Here is a 14,186-nt window from a genome sequence, read left to right on the forward strand (position 1 = left end):
GAGCCTGGAGTCAGAAAAGCTCATCTTCCCAAGTTCAAATTTGACCACAGACATTTACCAGCTGTGTGACCCTGGGTGAATCACTTACCCCTGTTTGCCTCAGTTTCCTCATCTGTACAATGAAATTGAAAAGAAAATGACAAATCACTCCACTTTCTTTGGCAAGAAAGGGGCAGGAAACATTGTGTGCAACAGCATAGACAGGAGATGGAACACTGAATTTGGACAAGGAAAACTGAGGGATGAGAAGATTAATGATAGGGCATTCGAGGGAATGGCAGCTCTGACATCCCCAAGATGGATAGCAGAGATTGGCGATGCAGAAGAAAACTGGGAATCAGGTACTAATCTTCTGGAGAATAAGGGAGGGTGACCTAATGGCCAGTATGTGGCAGCAACAGAAACATAGTGGGCGTGACAACCAGGTGGCTCAGTGGATTGAGAGTCAGGTCTTGGATTCAAATCTAATCTCAGATACTTTCCAGCGGTGTGACCCTGGACAAGTCACTTAATCCCAACTGCCTGTTCCTTACTGCTCTTTTGCCTTAGAACTGATATTTAGTATCTATTCTAAGATGGAAGGTAAGAGTTAAAAAAAAAATCCTGGCAAGACTCAACCAAGAAGGTCAAAGTAGATTCTGTTACAAGATCGCTGAGCCCCAGAATGGAACTCATGCTATTTTGTGAGCAGCCAAACTCCAGGGAGCAGGACTGGAAATAGAGGCTTCCCAGGATACCAGCTTCAATGAGCCCAAACTCCTCATTGGTGGCTTACAGGCACATGGCATCTGCACCCACAGAACTATGTCCAGAAGTGATGGGGAAGCCCAAGAATGGATGATGCACTTTGGAACTAGGCAGAGATTCCAGCTGATCTTTGGGCTCGAGTCCTTCCTTCCAGGAAAGACAACTTTCTTTTCTTTTCTCTTCATTTTTTCTTTCTCTTTTAAAACTGTCCTTATTATTGTGTCCTTGGCCAATATCAACACACACGAAAAATAATATCAAGATGCCACCCCTGCAGGAAGTGGGACAGAAGTACAGAAAAAGAGGACTGACTCTCCATTGTGTACAGCTTGGTTTTCATGGAGCCTCCGTATCCTTATCTAGAAAATGGCAATATTAATAGCACCAATTTCACAGATTGTGTGTATGTATGTATGTATCACACTAATTAATAATGGGGCAATATAATTAGAGGGTAGCTAGATGGCACAATGGGTAGAATGGCTAGTCTGAAGTCAGGAAGACTCATCTTTATGAATTCAAATCTGGCCTCAGCTCTTTAATGGCTGTGTGACTCTGGACAAGTCACTTAACCCTGTTTGCCTTTGTTTCCTCACCTGTCAAATGAACTGGAGGAGGAAATGACGAACCATTCTGGTACTTTGCCAAGGAAGCCCCAAATGGAGTCACAGAGAGCCAGACATGACTGAAAAGACTGAGCAACAACAATAGCCTAATTATAAATCTGGTATATATTACACAACTTAATCAATATGTATAATTATACTTTTATTTGTAAATACCATATTGAGGCTATGTTAATAATCATAATGAATAATAATATGCAAAAGCTGGTTATTAAATAGAACTCAATTTAAGTTAACTTTTAATTTATTTAAATGAACTATTAAATAACAATTTAAATGAACTAAATTAAATTTAACTCAGTCATCACAAGATTGCTGTGATCTCCTTCGTTCCCTTCGGGATCCTCTTCATCAGGTTTCTAAAGTGTTTCCGGGATGCTCTTCTTTCATTGCTTTCCTTAGCTGGTTATTGTTAGCCCTACCTCGCTAATGCCCCCAATTTGGGACAATAGCCATTGAGGCCCAGAAAGCAAAGGCTTTCATTCTTGCCAGTTCTCGGGCTGTGCCTGGCTGAGGGTCCTTTCTTCTGTCTCTGGGTCACTGCTCGCTCCCTGCTAGGATTACACGAGGCTCAGCGAAACTGAGCCTTGTCAATCAGCAGCCTCAGAGCAGCTTCCTTTAGCCAGTCTAACACTTTGATCAGTCTCTCCTCACATTCTTGGGAGGGATGCTCTCCCCTGTCCCCCTACACACACAGAGACAGAGAGGGAGAGAGACAGAGGCAGAGACAGAGAAAGAAGGAGAGAGAGAGAGAGAGAGAGAGAGAGAGAGAGAGAGAGAGAGAGAGAGAGAGAGAGAGACAGAGAGAGACAGAGACAGAGAGAGAGAGAGACAGAGACAGAGACAGAGACAGAGAGACAGAGACAGAGACAGAGACAGAGACAGAGAGACAGAGAGAGACAGAGAGACAGAGAGACGGGGAGGGAGAGAAAGAGAGAGACAGGGGGAGGGAGAGAGAGAGACAGGGTGAAGGAGGGAGGGAGAGAGAGAGAGAGAGAGAGAGAGAGAGAGAGAGACAGACAGACAGAGAGAGAGAGAGAGAGAGAGAGAGAGACAGAGAGAGAGAGAGAGAGAGAGACCACCATAAAATGAAAATCACTTACAGAAAATCCCTTCACAGTCCAGAAGAGGATTCTGGGTTGAGTGACAAGGAATTCCCTGGCTGTTTTAGGGTGACCCTGCAGTTCTCTAAGGAACTTGGGGGTTTTGCCCCGCTGGAGTATGTTTCAGTGTGTCAGCCATGACTAGGACCAGTCAGTGTCGGCTTCTTGAAGATATTAGCAATTTCTTTCCAGCAGTGAGTGAGCTGCCATTGAGGCCTCAGACATTTTGACCCTCCATGCAGGCACTGAGGCCTGCAGACAGAGGCAGTGGGTGTCCAGCCAGTCCTCCTAGCACCGATCTCTCCATCTCAGGAGTAGACTTAGAGAAATTTGATTCGGGCAACTCCCTGGTGCCTGAAAAATGTGACTGAGGAAGGAGCTCAGTGCGGGATCCGACCAAGGTGAGGCTCGGATTCTTGATGTTTTTGAGACAGGCCCCATTTTTAATGGAGGATCTTGGGAATCAGGCCACAGTATCCTTCCAGGTTCCAGCTTTCTGTAGGCATCATTGCCTTAAATCAAGGTACAGAAGAAGATTGGAAAGATCCAGCTATGTGTGGATGACCAGGCTCTGAGCAAGAAGGCCAAAGTGAACCAGTGCACTGTGCCATGAGCCCACAATGCCCTGGGTTGCTTGTCAGGTATTCAGCTTTTGGTGCTGGATTTCCAAAGTGGAGGCTCCCACATTCCAATGACAGAGGACAACAAAGAGGAGACAGCTTTCTTCTGTCCAATAGGCTGTCTGTCACCAGCTCAAATGGGTGCCTTGAGGCATCTTGGGGTCTGTGGCTGCTTTTCAATGGTTTATGAGGAGGCAGTTGGAGACTGAACTCTAGGGAAGCATGGTGGACGTGGATGACCTCTCTGTCTTTGCAAAGCCTTTAGAGGAATGTGAGGGAAGACTGATGAAAGGAATGGTGGGATCATGGAGGGGAGGCTGCTCTGAAGCTGCTGATTGACAGGTTTTGAGTTTGTGGAGTCTCTGTCAAGTCCCAGGGTCACATAATATCTCAGCACAGAGTGAGCTCTGATTCAGAGAAGGGAGGAAGTGATGCTCAGATGGCCACATCCAAAGGACCATTAAGAATGAATGCCTCAGGGTTCTATGGCTATTAACATAAAATTGGGAAGAATTATCACCAAATCATTCAGCCATCTATGTCTTATACATGCTCAGGAAGAGTCAAAAGCAAAGACTCATGTAAGCCCATTGAAGATGTCGGCTTCTTCATTTTTGCATCTTTAATGCCTAGCACACAGTAGGTGTTTAATAAATGCTTGTGGATAATTGATAGCTCATGAGAGGAAGATGATTTTTAATGACTCATAAAGAATGCTGAGTAGAAGAAATGTGTGTGGGAAGAGAGGCAGCAGGGGAGAATCATTTTCCTCTTTAAAGATGGTACCCAGGGGCAGTTGGGTGGCTCAGTGGATTGAGAGTCAGACCCAGAGATGGAAGGTCCTGGGTTCAAATTTGACTTCAGACACTTCCCAGGTGTGTGACCCTGGGCAAGTCACTTAACCCCCATTGCCAAGCCCTTACCACTCTTCTGCCTTAGAACCAATACCCAGTACTGATTCTAAGATGGAAGGTATGGGTTTTTTTAAAAAAAAAAGATAAATAAAAAATAAAAATGGCAATGGAATGATCACAGAAGGAAAGCAGAAGATGAGATTTTGCCAGCCATTGACAGGGCAAGTACCAATGAAAGGAGCTACTGAGGTAGTAGGAGGTAGGGCCTGGAGAATCAATGGAAATGGAAACTAAGGTAGATGTGGAGTGAAGAAGTCTCCTAATGAGGGGCATTCAAAGAGGGAAGATACTTCAGGCTTTTAATCTTTTCCATGGCAATCAGGTTAAGCCCCATATTGAGCTTGGGATCCACGAAATCCTCAGGTCTAAACTGCTGTCTAGACACTACTCCAACCTAACTGGCCTCCTCCCTTCCACAGTCATCTCTACATCTGCTTGGTCTATTCCTCTCTGACCTCCACACCCCTTTGGAATATGGGCATAGCTTCAGGGAACCTTTGAAACAATCTAGTCCAAGCTGCTTTGCTTCTTGAGATGATTGAAAGGAACTGCTTTGATGAGATAGGAAAAGAAGTGAATAGGAATCTAGAGTTGACTTGCAAGGGCCTGCTGGGGGGCAAAGGGTGACATCCTATCTGATTTACCCACCACAAAGGCCTGGCAGAAGTAAGAAAACACCAATTTTAAGAATGTTGATGGGTCTGGGGACACCCAAGACCCAGGCAGGCTCCGTTCCTGGCTTAGACCCATCTTCCTCCCTCCTGGACCATCCTCCAGATTAACCTGAAGCAGGAAAGACTCCAGCTGGGCAAAAACATTTGATTTCCATTGGGGAAAATCAACCCCTGGCCAGCCCAGCTCCCATGTGCCCCCCTTACTCCTTCTCCCCCCCCCCCCCATCTGCACCATCACCTCCAGGCCTATTCTGTGTTCCTTGGCTCTTGAGCTATTTGGGCAAACTTCCCCTACCCCCAGGCTCATATTTTTAGCTCTGTCTCCTTGTGGCTTAAATAGCTTTGTGCCTCTTGGAAATTTTCCCTGTTCCCTCCTCAAATACCCCATTGTGGATGGACAGGAATCAAGGGAAGAAGAGTTTTGCCTGAATGGAATTTCATGTGCTCATAGGTTCCCAGGATTTATAGAGCCGGGAGGATCCTCAAAAGTCATCTGTCCAGCTTCCTCATTCTTTAAGATAAGGAGAAAATGAGCAGCACCAGCTATATAACTGATGACATTTATAGGCAGTAGAAAGTGTGCAAAGTCTTTTACAGATGGTCCCATTTCATCTTCACAATAACCATGGGAGGTAAGGGCTGATATACCCATTTTACAGATGAAGAACTCAAACTGAGACCTGAGAGGGGAAAGGACTTTCCTAAGGTCTTCTAGCCAGGAAGAAATGGATTTAAACCCAAGTCTTCTGAATAAAAATTCAAGGCTTCCATTCTCATGGCATATATTTCTGTCCTTATCTTTTGCACTGTTTTCACTGATATCTCCCTAATATTCCTGCTATTTAAGGTATTGTGGAGGAAGGACCAGGAGATCTTTTACAGGGGACTGGGGCAGGTGCCTAGACCATGTTGTAGAACTCTCACACTCACAAAGCAAAGGTAGAAGCTAAAGATGGCTTGGGATTCTCTGGGTGGACTTGGATGACACAAGAAAGGGTCAGGAGAAGGATAGGGCAGGAGGAAAGAGAAGATGAGGAGGAGGAAGCACACTGGCAAAAAGCCTGGAATCCTGTCCTTTCATTCCCCAAGATTATTTTCTCTGACATCCATCCAGCCATCCAGTCATCCATCTTCCTTTCCCTCCATCCATTCACTCATGAAGCATTTATTTAGTGCCTAATGTCCTATTTGTGCAGTGGTTAAAAAACAACAATAAATGACAGGCCTCAAAGCCAGGAAGACCTGGGTTCAAATCCCATCTTTAATATATACTGATTTGTAACTCTGGGCAAATGATAACCACTCAGTGCTCTATGCAACTCTCTAAGAATTTAAGTATCAGAGAAGGAAATAATAACAACAATAACAATAATTACATTGAATATAGTGCTTTATATAGTTTATATAGTGCTTTAAGGTTTGCTATGTGCTTTACATATATGATTTCATTTTCTCCTTCCTCACAACAAACCTGGGAAGGAGCTATTATAATCCCCATTTTATAGATGAGGAAAGTGAGGGAGAGAGGGATTAAGCTCAGGGTCATATAGCTAGTTAGCTAAGAGGTGTAGATTTATCTTGATACATGGAGTTTCCTCATTCAGGAGTCTCTCTCCCATCTTGTATACCAGGCACCGTGATAGACATTGGGCATCCAAAGGGGACTCCCCTACAGAGAACAAGTAAGCAGGCCAGTATGGCTGAAACGCAGAATGGGTGGCAAGGATCGATGTGGGAAAAGCCTGGAAAGGTGTATTGGAGCCTAATTATGTGAGGTCAAACAGAGGAGAGGGGCTACTATTATGTGACCTTGGCCTTCTTGGAACCTGAGTTTAAAAAATAGCAGAATATATCATCCCCACGGTCCCTCCAGCTTTAAATTCTAAGAAAAGAAGGTTCACCAACACTGAACGGCATTTTAAAAAAAGATGCCCCAGGCGCTTGTGATTTCCAAAGAGGAGTCCTGAGATTCACAGAATTTTAGAGCTGAAATACATGTCAGTGACCGTGTAGACCAACCCACACTGGAAAGGAATCCCCTCTGCATCATACCTGAGAAGGAACTATCAGCCCTCTGTTTGTAAATACCAAATGAGATGGAACCTCCAAGCCCTTAAGGCAGCCCCCTCCACCTGTGGACAGCTCTAATCGCTGGAAAGTTTGCCAGAACTTGCCTTCTTGCAAATTCCACACATCGCTCCTTGTTCTGGTTTCTGGGACCAAGGAGAGCTCATCTCGTTCCTTCTCCATTTGAAAGCCCTTCAGATACTGGAAGATATCTATGATATGCTCCTTGAGGCTTCTTGGCTCCAAGCTAAATATTCTTTCAATGATCTCCAGGGGCCATAGACTCAAGACCTGATCCCAGTGATCCTCCTCTGGACACCCTTTAGCATGCCAATGTCTCTCCTGAAATATGGTGCCCAGAACAGAACAGGAGACTTTTCCGTACAATTACAGTTGTTCTGAATGACATCACTTTCATTGGTGGCCTCAATACGTAGCCACCCCAGGATATCATTTTGAGTGAGACAGCTCATCACTTTCAGCCAAATGCCTCTTATTGAATCATCATCATTATGTCAGGAGCTGTGGTAGAGGATGCCTTTTCTCTTATGATTATTCTGACTGTCCACGGAGTCTGGATCCTTGAGACCTACCTTCTCCTTCTAAGTTACGTGATCCAGAGCAAGTCTTTCCCCCTTTCTGGGCTTCAATTTCCTCACTTGTAAAATAAGAGAGATGGATTTGCAAACCATAAAGTACTATATAATGCTAAGTGTTAATGTTATTATCCAATATGATACCCACAGCTTTGGGTAGCTAAATGGCACATTGGACAGAGTGCTGGGTCTAAAGTCAGGAAGACTCAAATCTGGCCTTAGACACTTACTAGCTATGTGACTCTAAGCAAGTCACTTAACCCTGTTTGCCTCAGTTTCTATATCTGTAAAATGATCTGGAGAAGGAAATGGCAAACCACTCTAATAACTTTGCCAAGAAAATCATAAAAGGAAAAACAGAGAGTCAGACATGACTGAAACAACTGAATAACGACACAAATCCACAATTTAAATGAAATGCACCTTGGAAGGGGTTCTTCTCACCCTCCAAAAGCAGAAGTAAGGGCAATTGGCGGAAGTCAAGATGGATCAGATTTAGGGTCAGAGAAAGGAGTCCCAAATGTCCCAACCATTAGAATCTATTCTTAAGTAGAATGGGCCATCCAAAAAAGTAATGGATTCCTATCCTTTGGAAGGCTTTGAGCGAAGACCTGGTATGACAGTTGCACTGTAGAATGGCAACTTTTTCAGGTATACTGTAGAGAGAGATGAAGGAGGCCTTCAAGGCCATTGAGCCTAACCCCTTCCTTTTCCCAATGAGAACACTGACTAGAGATTCTGCCATTCATCATTCCTTCTCAGTTGGGGTTTGATGAGGAATGATGGCTGCTGAAGGGAACCATGACTTTGTTCTACTATGAATCCCTAAAGGGCAGCCCTCTCTCTACCAAGAGAATGGTCATTGTATTAGGTCCTGCTTGAAAAACTTGGTCTACCCTTACTGCTAGCATCCAATAAGAATCCAGTGTCATGTCTAGTGTACCCAAGGCCTCCAGGGACAATTCATTGGTTCTGTTAGTTTTTTCAGGGTTCTACAATCACAGGATCTGAGAAATATAAGTTCGAGGAGTCAGAGATCAAGGCACCAAAGATTGAGAACTGGAAGGGATCTCAGTTGTCATCTAATCCAACTCCTACATTTTACTTGTGAATAAACTACAGTCGGGAGTGGTCAAGTGATTCATTAAGTCAGATTCTTTAATTTTAGAAATAAAGAATCTGAGGTCTGCAGAGGTCAAACAACTCATCTAATCCAACCACCTCATTGTACTGATAAGGAAACTATGGTCAAATTTCTTCTTATTCAGCCTTTCCCATGATTCCCAAGAATCATTCCCTCATAGAGACTCTTGGCTAATTTGGAGATGGGATTCCAATCATACCTCAGCCTTTCCTTCTCTGAGTTAAACATTCCTGATTCAATTCACATTGACATAATGCTTGAGAATTTACAAAGCACTTTCCTTATTAGAGCCCAGTGAGATAACACACATATTATGATTCTCATTTTACAGATGAGGAAACTGAGGCTCCACCAACGTCAGTGACTTGCCTGACATCACACAGCCACAAAATGGCAGATTCAAGGCATGGACTCCAGGCTTCTGACTATATAACCAATGTTCTCTTCATAGCCTCATCATAATGGCCTTTCCCAATCCCCTACCTCTACCCATCTCTGATTTTATTTAAGATTTTATCTTTTTTTCCGATTAGCAAGCATTTACTTCTTTCTGATTCTTTTCAATAGTTTCTCTTATCCACACCTGCTGAAACACGTTGAACTTACACCCATTTCTTTTGAGAAAATGGAGTCCCAGAGAGAATAACTGACTTATCCCAAGTAATTTAGCACATCTGGACGGAGCTACTTTTAGGATCGTCATCACTGGAGCTTCCTCAATTTGAAGGCTGGGACAAGGTGTTCATATATTCTAGGCAAGGCCTCAAATTGTTGCCATCCACCAGGATCTTTGGTAAAACTCATGTAACTTGAATTTTAATGAAAGACATACCTATAGATCACAGAGAGAATTTCTTGGCATGAAGAATATATGTGATGATTTAGTAAGTCGTATTTTTAAAGCATCTCTTGTTGTACCTTCCCCCTTCGGTCTAGCGGTATTCTCCAGCTCTAAGGTATGACTGGGCTAAGAACAGACATTCAATTAAAGGATGGGCCAAGGGTGAAAACCAGGGCAAAGTCCTCAAATGATGCCAAAGGCGGATGCAGAAAACCAGAGCCCCATCCACATCTGGACAAGCGGATTACACAACCCAGTTTTCGGCCAAGCCTTCAGTCATCCCCAACGGGATGTGAGAATGCTGTCTGGGGGAAGAGGGGAAGAAGATTATAGGGTGGAGGCTATGGGAATACTCATCACCTGCTGATGTTTCCCATTCTACGGTGCCTTGGTAGCTGGTCATAGACGGGACGAGGCTGGAGGAGCTATTCAGAGGGAGGGGGAGAAGTTGTGGGACCTCTCGCGCTTTTCTCGACATTTCTTTCTGTCCCGCCAGTACCCCTTGGTCTTCCCGAAAAGGGAGTTTCCACTACTTCCTTCCCACCAGTCATGGGGCTTGAGGCTGGGGCCGGGTGCGGGGGGCAAATGGGAGATGGAAACTCCCTTTTGGATTGGCAAGGGCAGTGGGGTACCATTGTCTGATCCAAACTCCTCATCTGGAGCTTCAAAGACTTTCCAGTAAAGACCAAATTCCCTCTCTCAGACTCACAGCTTATGACCTTTAGCTCCTGATAACCAATGGCTCTAACTTTCTCAATCACAACTCCCAAACCCAACGTCCATATCTTCATTCCACTCTCTATGCTTCCGAGACCCATACCTAGACTGAAGGGACCAGAGTCTTTGCCCAGGATGCCAAACTTAGAGAGTACTGGTAGTACCCAATAGAAATTTAGCAGTGAAGAAGCAAGGGTTTAGCCTTTAGAATGATTGGTTAAGAGCAGAAGCTCCACGGTGATGGGCTAGGGTTAGTATGGTCCTCTCCATTTCGCTGAAGATGCTATACAATCTGGGAGCAAATATGTCTAGTTATGACCATGGAACCCTACAAGGGACCATACTCCTCCCCCTCTTTCTCACCAATTAATAGGACTCACATTCATTCAGCAGTCAGAATCACTTTGGGGGGGACAATGTCTCCTTCATCACATCCATCTGTGGCCACCATTTTCCAGCAGATGTTATCCTCCACACCAAATAGACTCTTCGAGGACACAGTCTACCTCTTTTGTACATGTATACTCTGCACTTAGCATAGCTCCCAGATCATATCAATAGATCATTTTTCATTTATTCACCAGATCATGGGCTTCCTAAGTGTAAGGACTATCCCCCTCCACCCCTCCATTAAGTAGTAGATTCCTTTAGAACCAAAAATGTCTTCCTGATCATAAAATATCAGAGCCAGAAGGAACCCCAGAAGTCATCTGATCCAAGTCTGGCATATATAGGACAAACCCAACAAGCAACCATTCAGCCTCTGCTTGAAGACCCCCCCCCCAAGGGGGAGGAATACATCATCTCCAAGGGCAGCTCATTCCAAGACTGGACAGCTCTAATTTGATAGGAAGTTTCCCTCAAGAGCTGAAATGGAGGTTGGTGATTTCCACCCATTAGTCCTATTCTTTCCTTTTTGACCAAGGAAAGCAAGTCTAATTCCCCTGCTCCGTGTCAAATAATTAAAGACAACTATCATATTTTCTTCATATACATCCTCCACTTTTCAATCATGTCTTCTTTTCTTCAGATTGAATATTCCTAATTCAGGAAGTTGGTTTTTTGAACCAAATAGTAATATTTACATTTATCCTGATTACATGGGGGGACTACATGCCATAAGAGACAGAGCACTCAGCGAGTTCACATCCAGCCTTAGATAATTCCCAGACCTATAACACCAGGCAAGTCACTTAAACTCAGTTTTTTCATCTGTCAAATGGACATAACCATAGCCTACTCCACAAGATTGTTGTTATGAGCAGACAGGATTTATAAAGGGCACTTGGCACAGTGCCTGGTACACAGTGGGTGTTATATAAATGTTAGATGTTGTTACATTTTATCTTGCTGCATTCAGCCCTATATTTGAGTCCACTGAGATCTTTTGATCCTGTCCTCCAACATAGTTACTTCCCCCTCCCTCTCTCTGCCAACCTAATAGGCATTCTGTGCATGCTTTCACACACCTCACTGATAAAGAAGTTAAACACCACCAGAGTAAGAACTCCCTGAGACCAGGCAACTGTGTGGAGCTTTAGGGGAACAGAGATCATCTCTCCCTTCAGTTTGCAGATGGAGAAATCTGGGGCTCAGAGTGGGAGATCATGTGCCCCAAATCATCCAGTGAGTGCACTTCTCTAAACGAGGAACAGAATTTAGATTGTCTGACCCCCAAGGCCTGGGCTCCTTCCACCCTGTGGCCCCCTATCTGTCCCTGTCAGACCCAGGGGTCCCCAAAGGTGAAGATATGTACCCCAGATTGGGGGAAAAGGCTGGAGCAGATGGAGTAGGGGCCCTGCTTCCTTTCCTCTTCCATTCTCTCTGACCTAGAAGACTCAGTGATGTGTGCCTGGAACAGACGCTGCCCCCTCCTAATCATCTATTTCCGAGGACAGGCACAGGGCTGGACAGCAGCCCAGAAAATAACTGATCCTGGTCGGTGGCTGCCTCGTGGCGGGGGGGAGGGGCACAGGGCCCAGGGGTCCCCTCCTCCACTGAAGTTTTTTCCAGATGGGTTGTGCAGCCCAGTGGAGTCTGCCCAAATATTTCAAACACCAGGGCTTGTATTCCTCAGCTTCCATGGGGAGGGCAGGCCAGCCAAGGGACAGAGAGCTGTCCTCCTCCCACTGCCTCCTTTCTCCCTTTCTCTGGGATCTCCTCACTCTTTCTCTCTTTTTCCTGTCCCACGTCCCCCCTTCTCCCCATAGCCTACACCCTCTCTTCTCTTCTCCTGCCTTTCTATCTTCTTTTCAGTGTGGCAGAAGAGGGCTAGATCTAGAGTCAGTAGAGGGCTGGGTTTGAATCCCACCTCTGACACCTCTTGGCTCTAGGGTCCTGGGACCATCATTCGGCCTCTCTGAGTCTCAGCTTGTCCTCAGTCCCTGCAGGGTCAATCTCCCAGGATCCCTCACGGGATCAAAGGAGGAAATGTACATTGAACACTTTGTAAACCTTCAGGAGCCATACAAACCTCTGCTGCCTTCCAGCCAACAGAGGCCTCAATATTTCAGTCTGGCCTCAGAACAGCCCCAGAGATTTTGCCAAAATGTCTGCTCAGGGCCCTAGTTTTAAATTGATGCATCCGCTGGGCTGCCTGGAGCCAGGAAGAGGGTGGGAGCTGGACAGGAGGACCCTCAGTGCCCACCATCTATGAGAGGGGATTCTCCTGCAAACTTTGTTGGGGCATTCAGCACCCTTTCCCCAGGTTGGTTCCCATTTCCTCCCCTCACACCTTTTGAATCCCCAGAGTTGACCAAGTTTCCTCCACGACTGGATAGAGGATTCTAGTTTCCCACAGTGGGTACCCCTTTGGTCTCTCCACCCCTGTCTACATAAAATGGTACACTTATGGGTCTATACCCCAAGGAACTGATTGGCTAGGTCTGTAGTCCCAATGCTAAGTGTAGAAAGAAGTGAAGGCCTATGGGTATTCAACTATGGATTCACTTTCTGGAGCAGGAAGAGAGCCCAGAGACCACCATTTCCAACTTCCTCATTTATACCTAAGGCAACTGATCAGTAGCTCAGAGAGGGACCGAATTGGGGTTTAAACCCAGATCCTTTGACATCAAATCCAGTGGTGTTTCCATTATTCCATCCACTGGCTTCTTCTCCATCCTTGATCTCCAGCTCACCTGTGTGATTCTAGTCTTCTCGGTGGCTAGAGCCTTCTCCCTCAGAAGTTACCTTCCATCTACTTTGTATATGTTGAAAATGTGTGTGTTTTGTTGTGGTTGTCAGTCATTTTCCTTCATGTCTGACTCTTTGTGACCCCAGTTAGGGTTTTCTTGACAAAGACACTGGAGCAGTTTGTCATCTCCTTCTCCAGCTCATTTTACAGATGAGGAAACTGAGGCAAACAGCATGAAATGACTTGTCCAGGGTCCCACAGCTAGGAAATGTCTCAGGCCAGATTTGAGCTCAGGAAAATGAATCTTTCTGACCTCAGAACTGGTATTCTATCTAGCTGCCCCTCATATATGTGTGTATGTATGTGTGTATTCATATATACCTTAAATATACTGCTTGTTTACATGTCATCTCCCTCCATTAGACTGTGGCTTCCTGGAGGGTAGGGTCTATTTCTGCCTCTCTCTGTACCCCACAGTGCTTAGCCCAGGGCCAGGGATGTAGTAGGCACATAACTAATGCTTGTTGATTGACTGGCTGACAATCTCCATGAAGGCAGGGACAGGACTTCCCAGGGATCTCCCATAATTCCTGGCTTTGGGGAGGATGATCTCCATTTTGGTAGAGGGAAAAGAGGGTTTTAACAAGGCTTTACAAAAGATATAGCCTCTGTCACTCTGTGTGTCCTGCCTCAGAGTTAGCAAGTATGGCTGCTGGCCCCAAGAGACCTTTGAACGTTCCATGCTGGAGGAGGCTATGAGCCAGGGAATGCCACAGAGAGTTTCTGAGGAATGAAAGTTACAGGCCACCGAGAGGACAATGGGCAGGGGCTTCTGGAGGGTATGAGTAACCAAGAAAGGATTACTCTGGAGAGCCGGAGGAAAGGGAAGCAACAGTGATGATGGACTGCAAATGGAGCTGGGCCAGGCATGTGGCAAGAATGAGGGATAAACCATGGTCAGCCCATATTCTTGATTGGTAACCACACAATGTCCAGGGAATCAA

This window comes from Monodelphis domestica, chromosome 1 (assembly GCF_027887165.1).
Source record: "Monodelphis domestica isolate mMonDom1 chromosome 1, mMonDom1.pri, whole genome shotgun sequence".
NCBI lineage: Eukaryota > Metazoa > Chordata > Mammalia > Didelphimorphia > Didelphidae > Monodelphis > Monodelphis domestica.